Source organism: Sciurus carolinensis, assembly GCF_902686445.1.
Source record: "Sciurus carolinensis chromosome 14 unlocalized genomic scaffold, mSciCar1.2 scaffold_125_arrow_ctg1, whole genome shotgun sequence".
Classification (NCBI taxonomy): Eukaryota; Metazoa; Chordata; class Mammalia; order Rodentia; family Sciuridae; genus Sciurus; species Sciurus carolinensis.
The window spans coordinates 536,157-544,521 of NW_025920110.1; the positions used below are offsets into that span (position 1 = coordinate 536,157).

Below are 8,365 nucleotides of genomic sequence, written 5' to 3' on the forward strand. Positions count from 1 at the left end.
TCATGGGGCGCATTCAAAAAAAGAAGTAGAAATCAACAAATAAATGACTTAACACTACAGCTCAAAGTGCTAGAAAAAGAAGAGCAGACCAATACCAAAAGTAGTAGAAGACAGGAAATAGTTAAAATCAGAGCTGAAATCAACGAAATAGAAACAAAAGAAACAATTGGAAAAATTAACAAAATAAATAGTTGGTTCTTTGAAAAAATAAATAAAATTGATAAACCCTTAGCCACACTAACAAAGAGAAAGAGGGAGAAAACTCAAAGTACTAAAATTTGGAATGAACAAGGAAACATCACAACAGACACGAGTGAAATACAAAACATAATTAGATGCTATATTGAAAATCTATACTCCAACAAAACAGAAAACCTTGAAGACATCAACAAATTTCTAGAGACATACGAATTACCTAAACTGAATGAGGAGGACATACACAAATAAACCAATCTCAAGCAATGAAATAGAAGAGGTTATCAAAAGCCTACCAACAGAGAAAAGTCTGGGACCAGATGGGTTCTCAGCCGAGTTCTACAAAATCTTTAAAGAAGAGCTCATTCCCATACTCCTCAAAGTATTCCATGAAATAGAAGAGGAGGGAACCCTCCCAAACTCATTCTATGAAGCAAATATCACCCTGATACCTAAACCAAACAGAGACACATCGAGGGAAGAAAATTTCAGACCAATATCCTTAATGAACATCGACGCAAAAATTCTCAACAAAATTTTAGCAAATCACATACAAAAATACTTTAAAGAGATAGTGCACCACGATCAAGTGGGTTTTATCCCAGGGATGCAAGTTTGGTTCAACATTTGGAAAACAGTAAATGTCATTCACCATATCAACAGACTTAAAGTTAAGTGTCACATGATTATTTCAATAGATGCAGAAAAAGCATTTGATAAAATACAGAACTCCTTCATGCTCAAAACACTAGAAAAAACTGGGGTAGTGGGAACATTCCTGAACATTATAAAGGCCATCTACACTAAGCCCATGGCCAATATCATTCTAAATGGTGAAAAACTGAAAGCGTTCCCCCTAAAAACTGGAACAAGGCAGGGATGCCCTCTTTCACCACTTCTATTCAACATCGACCTTGAGACTCTAGCCAGAGCAGTTAAACAAACCAAAGAAATTAAAGGGATACAAATAAGAAAAGAAGAACTCAAACTATCCCTGTTCGCTGGTGACATGATTATATATTTAGAGGAACCTGGAAATTCCACCAGAAAACTTTCAGAACTCTAAGTGAATTCAGTAAAGTAGCAGGTTACAAGATCAATGCTCATAAATCCAATGCATTTTTATACGTAAGTGATGAATCTTCAGAAAGAGAAATTAGGAAAACTACCCCATTCACAATAGCATCGAAAAAAATAAAATACTTGGGAATCAATCTCACAAAAGAGGTGAAAGACCTCTACAATGAGAACTACAGAACACTAAAGAAAGAAATTAAAGAAAACCTTAGAAGATGGAAAGATCTCCGATGTTCCTGGATAGGCAGAATTAATATTGTCAAAATGGCCATGCTACAAAAAGTGCTATACAGATTCAATGCAATTCCAATTAAAATCCCAATGATGTACCTTGCAGAAATAGAGCAAGCAATTATGAAATTCATCTGAAGAATAAAAAACCTAGAATAGCTAAAGCAATCCTCAGTAGCAAGAGCGAAGCAGGGGGTATTGCAATACCAGAACTTCAACTCTACTACAAAGTAATAGTAACAAAAACGGCATGGTATTGGTACCAAAATAGACAGGTAGACCAATGGTACAGAATAGAGGACATGGACACAAACCCAAATAAATACAATTTTCTCATACTAGACAAAGGTTCCAAAAATATGCAATGGAGAAAAGATAGCCTCTTCAACAAATGGTGCTGGGAAAACTGGAAAACCATATGCAATAGAATGAAATTAAACCCCTATCTCTCACCCTACACAAAACTCAACTCAAAATGGATCAAGGACCTCAGAATCAGACCAGAGACCCTGCATCTTATAGAAGAAAAAGTAGGTCCAAATCTTCAACTTGTTGGCTTAGGATCAGACTTCCTTAACAGGACTCCCATAGCACAAGAAATAAAAGCAAGAACCAACAACTGGGATAGATTCAAACTAAAAAGCTTTCTCTCAGCAAAGGAAACTATCAGCAATGTGAAGAGAGAGCCTACAGAGTGGGAGAGAATCTTTGCCAGTCATACTTCAGATAGAGTGCTAATTTCCAGAATCTATAAAGAACTCAAAAAACTTTACTCGAAGAATCCAAATAATCCAATCAACAAATGGGCTAAGGAAATGAACAGACACTTCACAGAAGAAGATGTACAAGTAATCAACAGATATATGAAAAAATGTTCAACATCCCTAGTAATAAGGGAAATGCAAATCAAAACTACCCTAAGATTTCATCTCACCCCAATTAGAATGGCGATTGTCAAGAACACAAACAACAATAGGTGTTGGAGAGGATGTGGTGAAAAAGGAACACTCATGCATTGCTGGTGGGGTTGCAAATTAGTGCAGCCACTCTGGAAAGCAGTGTGGATATTCCTCAGAAAGCTTGGAATGGAAACACCATTTGACCCAGCTATCCCACTCCTTGGCCTATACCCAAAGGACTTAAAGTCAGCATACTACAGAGATACAGCCACATCAATGTTCATTGCCGCTCAATTCACCATAGCCAGATTGTGGAACCATCCTAGATGCCCTTCAGTTGATAAATGGATAGAGAAACTGTGGCATATATATACAATGGAATATTACTCCTCAATGAAGAATGATAAATTATTGCATTTGCAGGCAAATGGATGAAATTGGAGAATATCATGCTAAGTGAGATAAGCCAATCTCAAAAAACTAAAGGACAAATGATCTCGCTGATATGCAGATGAGGACATATAATGGGGGGTGGGAGGGGTTAGCATTAGGTTTAGGGTTAGGTTTAGGGTTAGGGATAAGGTGAGCAGTAAGAATGAAGGAAAGAAGGACTGTATAGAGGGAAAAGAGGGGTGGGGGGTGGGGGGGAAAGGAAAAAATAATCAAACATCATTGCCCTATGTAAACATATGATTACACAAATGGTATGCCTTGACTCTATGTACAAATAGAGAAACAACATGTATTCCATTTGTATACAATAGTAAAAAAAGAAAAAAAGAAAAAAAAGAAAAGTACTGCCAAAGATCTTTTGCTCATCCTTTTCCTAATGCATTCTTGCAAAATCACATTTTTATATAGATTATTTAACAGTTGTTATTACAGTTGTGCTGGCAGCAAGTGTACAAATAAGGTACAGAACATAAAACAGATCAAAACAGTGCAGGGGGAAGACCACTGCCAAAGAGTAACCTCCTAGAACTTGGAATTTTCCATGGCAAGATAGGTTTTGTAGGGTCATCATTCTGTAAACAAATTTTGATGATCTGAAGCCATTCATTACAATACTCAACAAGACCTAAGGTGTCTGGCATATTGTCCCCCTCAGAAAGAAATTTCAGCGGAATAACCATTTGTTTTCTTTAGAACAGATTTCTTTATAGAGTGTATTTGTGATCCCTTCTCCTGGAACATGGACACAAAACTAAGAATCATCCATGTGAGGGATACATGAACCTTTTTTCCATTTCTTGCCAGTTAAGGTTCTTTATTTTATTTTCAATTCTTATGTGCACAGAAGGTGTAAGCAAGTACTGGAGGAGAGTACTGCGCAACTGGAGATTATTGTGTTGGTAGGACTGACTGCTTAAAAGGACATTGACTTTAGCACAGCCACTACTTTGCACCCAGGAAAGCAGATTTTCACAGAATGACTTGGATATATACTTGTTAAAAATGGATCTCAACTGAAGAACCACAAGCTTCCTTGAAGGCAATAAATATATATCAGCATTTGTAGAGAGCTCTGTTGAATTTTTTTCTGTGGTTGCATATGGATTGTTTACAAAAATTGGCACCAGGCAATCAGTATAGAAGTAGCCAATCTTATGCAGGTTCAATGTGGAAATGATAAGATCTATTGTAAGCTGACAAACATTTCCAATGGACACTGCTGGCATTTGGAGGGTGAAGCCTGTTGGTTCTGGCACCCAGTCCCTGCAGGGAACAAACATGATTGTGGTGGGCCAGGAGAGAACCAGGGCCTCCAGAGGCTCAGACAGTAACTGGTGCCTCTGCCTCACCATTACCTGGAGCATATTTTGTGTTTCTTTTGGTGAATATAATTGAATTGTTGACTTGAATTTGCTGCTAACATTTCAAAGGTAAAAGCAAGTTTCTCTAATTGAAGAAAAACAACTTTAAACATGATACATGCCCACACATATATTTTTCACATTTAAAAATATAAGACTAGTCATGTAAAAATGCTGAAGACTGAATTAGGCCACAGTTAATTAGTGGGGAAAAAAACAATGTGAGAAAAATAAAGGGAAGGGAAATAAAAAGAAGAGGGGAAGTTGAGAGGAAAAAGAGAAGAGGTAATTTTTCTATTAAGTCATTCTAGTGAAACAAGGAATGTTTTACTACTTGATATCTCACTCTACTACTGAGAATAAGGAGCTAATTTTCTAGATTAATTTTTTCTTCCTTTGCACCTGAAAAATCTGTCACATATCTTTCTGGTACACAATTTTAGAAAGTATGTTGAGAACAGTCTGGACAGGCTATAAATATGAGTGAAAATAGCCTGTTCATGGTGACAAGACTGGTGGTAGTAAAGGGAGCAAGAATAGTGGTGGTGAAGATAAAAGAAGGTATAAGAATAAATGAACTGTCACAAGAGAGGAACAAAGCATCAAAGGCAGTTAGAAGAAATTAAACCATGTTAACTCATTTAAAAGGAGGGAAGTGAAGCCACAGCCAAGAACATGTGGCACAGTGCTTTACACTGTGTCAGAAAGGGGTTATGTGGAAAAGGTGTCCTTAGAAAAATAGGAGGAGTTAAGGAAAATGGACTAGGACAGAGATCCATAATATATAGTTATATGCTAAAATGATTATCTGAGTAAAATAGGAAACTTCACAAAATGAAAGATTGTCTTTGAGGGTCAACAGATTATGATGAGGCACCTGGATTTATTTATTAGTACTTTATTTCCTTGCAAAATGAGTTATTTTTAATGTCAAATGTTAAAACACTCCATTCCACTCAATAATGGTGTTCTTCCAGAAATGTCTGGGAAATTAGTTCACCCAGCCCTATTAATCATAGGGAGTTATGACAAATGTATCTTTCCTAAAAACTGATGTGCTGGAACCAGCTCAGTCTAGTTCAGGATGGACAGATGTGCCATCTTCTCCTACCTCCTAAACTGGTGGTGTTACTTTAGGAGATTGATACTGGCAATGATGGGCATATTCTTCCAAGGGAAATAGGCACACACTGCATCAGGGCCTGGGGTTCTCTCCTCCCACCTCAGGAGCCAGTAGTTATTTTCTAGTATACCATTCTTTGAAATCTCTGTCCCCCCCCAAAAAAAAAGAAAATTAAAAAATCAAGAGTAGCGGTCAAATTAAGTCTTAAACTTCTATGTGTACAGGTTCAAGTGAATTAGAGCTACTAGTAAAATTTACAGAAAAAAGTTATTTCTATTCTTATCTCCATTTTAACTTCATTGATTCACTAAGTCATTAAACCAATAGTTCCATAAAGCTAAAAACTAGGACAGGCCTTCCACCAGAACAAACGAACTTTATAGATGACAAGTTCAATGGAGCCCTTCACAGATACAATATCTAGGAAAACAAAGCATACCTTGAATTCAACAATTATGAGGCTACTTCACCATGATGATTTACATTTAATATAAGCCTGGCAGAGGAATTCAATTAAATTTTTATTGGAACCATGTATGCCATATGAAATATTTTACTGTAAGAAAAATCTAAATTTACAAATGCACTGTATAAAAGAAATCATTTCCAATTACTCACACATCCTTTAAAACAAAGCCTGGAAGATAATGCTATTAGTCATAATATATTATAACATAAAATCAGACTCTGTAACTGAGAGATAGATGCATCTCTGAACACTAAGCAAAGTCCACATCTTCTAAATTATTTACATTTCACTCATCTCTTATCAAGTGGCATTGCTTTCTGTAAAAACTTATTGCACTGCAAACAAAACACAGTCTTTTAAAAGTTACACTGAAGATGTCAAGGTCATTTAGGAGGGAACAAGTAAATCCACCAATGGTATGATATTATTTGGAAAGAAAACCATGTTGACTCAAGGAATAACAAGACATTTTAGGTAAAAATGTGGAAAATTAATTACATTATAATGTACAAATACATAAGGCATTTAATTTTAATCACCTCCTTTAATTTTCTGCTTATTTATCAGAATGGATACAAATTTCTAATTCTGGTAATTTCACATTGCTTTACATGCTCCATTTCAAAAGGTTGACTGCAATTTAAAGCTACAATATGATTAAAGGAAGTTCATGTGTTTGCTCATTCAAGCTTGAAATAATAAAAACTTTTCTGTAATAAATTAATTATTATTCTTAATAAGGAAAAACAGGAAAGTAACAATCTAAAGAATGCTTATGAAAACATATATAATCTTAAGAAATAAACTGATATTTTAGTGTTCTCACATCCCAAGAAAAAAGAGGATAATGCATATTTACAGATTTCTCTAATATTTAAAACATTTTCTAAATAAGCTTAATGTGGCTTTAATACAAAACTCTTCTTGTAACACTTGTTCTTTCTCTAAATGTCAACCAATTCCACATGTTGCTATTACCAAGATACCTTTTGCCTCACGTGAATTTTCCATGCCAAAGGTAATTTAAGTGTATTTGCATCACAGAATCCCTTCCACCTACAGAAGCCAGCTAAATCAGATATGATTTTTCAATGAATAAGATAAAGTTATTTCTCCAGATGGAAAACCCTTCAAAAATAGTATGCCTGCCTGCCGACCCCCATGTCGAGGTGGGACGCCATTGCTAAGCCTGCCTGCCTCCCCCACCTACTGTTGAGGAACACTGCACTTGCCTCTGTGCTGACTCAGTGCACCCTCAGTGGGGCTCCCCAGCTTCTTTGGAAGCTGGTGCGGGCATTTTGAATTATTCCTGAGTGCACAGCCAACATCATCGGAAGGGGAGCTCCCTTCCTGAGACTCCTACAGGAGACTAGAAGCTCTTTGAAAAGACACAGGATTCTAGAAGAGGAGGTATTGGGAGACTTGGGACCAACTCAGAGCTGCAGGTTGAGTCTCTCCCACTGGGTGAGTCTCCCTAATTGGGTTGGTAGTCCTGGGATGCAGGGAATTGTGTGGAGTAGAGTTGCCCAGTGAGATTCCCCCAGTGGAGCTGTGAACCTGGACAACTGGGAGCATTGTAGAGGAGGACCACCCAGCAAGAGGCTTCAGCATAGAGCAGCAATCCCAGGCCTGGGTGGTAGGACCGGTCCCCAGGGAATGTTGTAAGGAGGGACACTCAGAGAGAAGGTCCCTCACAGGGCCAGGCCCTCAGCCCAGGTGGAAGTTCCAGGACCAAGGGAACATCACAGAGAAGGGCTGCCCAGCCTCAGGTGGTAGTTCTGGACCAAAGAAAACTTCTCAGAGGAGAGTTGCCCAGTGAGATGTCTCCACCCAGTGAGTCTTCCCCACTGGGGGAGGTTTTCCCACCAGGGTGGTAGAACCAGAGACACAGGCCCAGACCAGATATGCTCCAGTTCTCAGTCTAGTTCCCCTTTTGAATGACCATCAGTCAACAAGTGGAGGCACCTCTGTCCACAAACAGGAAATACACTGCACCTGAAGGCCACCACCCCTAGATAAGCAGCTTCATGTGGAGCACTGCATTACTGAGTTCCTCCAAGACTTCAGGCTACTGAAAAGTAGGTGAATTATTGGAAATCTACAGGGACACTATAAGTCAATAGAGGAAATCTGCAATAATTCAGAGTTTCAATACTAGAGGGGTAGATAACTCACAATATGAGAAAGCAAGGGAAGAAAATGTCCCAAACAAACCTAGATGCTACAGCAATAAAATCCAGTGATAGCATAGCAGAAGAAATGTCAGAAAGGAAGTTCACAATGTACATAATTAAAATAGAGAAGCAAACAATGAGATGAAAGAGCAAATGAAGTCTTTGAATGATCACACATTTCAACAGTTAAAAGAGCAAATGTGTGAAGCAATAGATCATTTGAGTAAAGAGTTAGAGATAGTGAAAAAAAAAGCAGAAAAAAATCATTGATATGAAGGAAACAACAAACCAAATTTGAAACTCCATAGAAAGCATAACCAATAGGATAAAACACCTGGAGGACAGAACCTCAGACATTGAAGAAAAAATATTTAACCTTGAAA

At 37.6% G+C, this 8,365-nt stretch overlaps 1 pseudogene; it reads right to left on the reverse strand.

Moving 5' to 3' along the window:
• Positions 1-3,334: 3,334 nt before the first annotated feature.
• LOC124973330 (proteasome assembly chaperone 2-like) lies at positions 3,335-4,135 on the reverse strand (annotated as a pseudogene).
• Between the last annotated feature and the right edge of the window lie 4,230 nt (positions 4,136-8,365).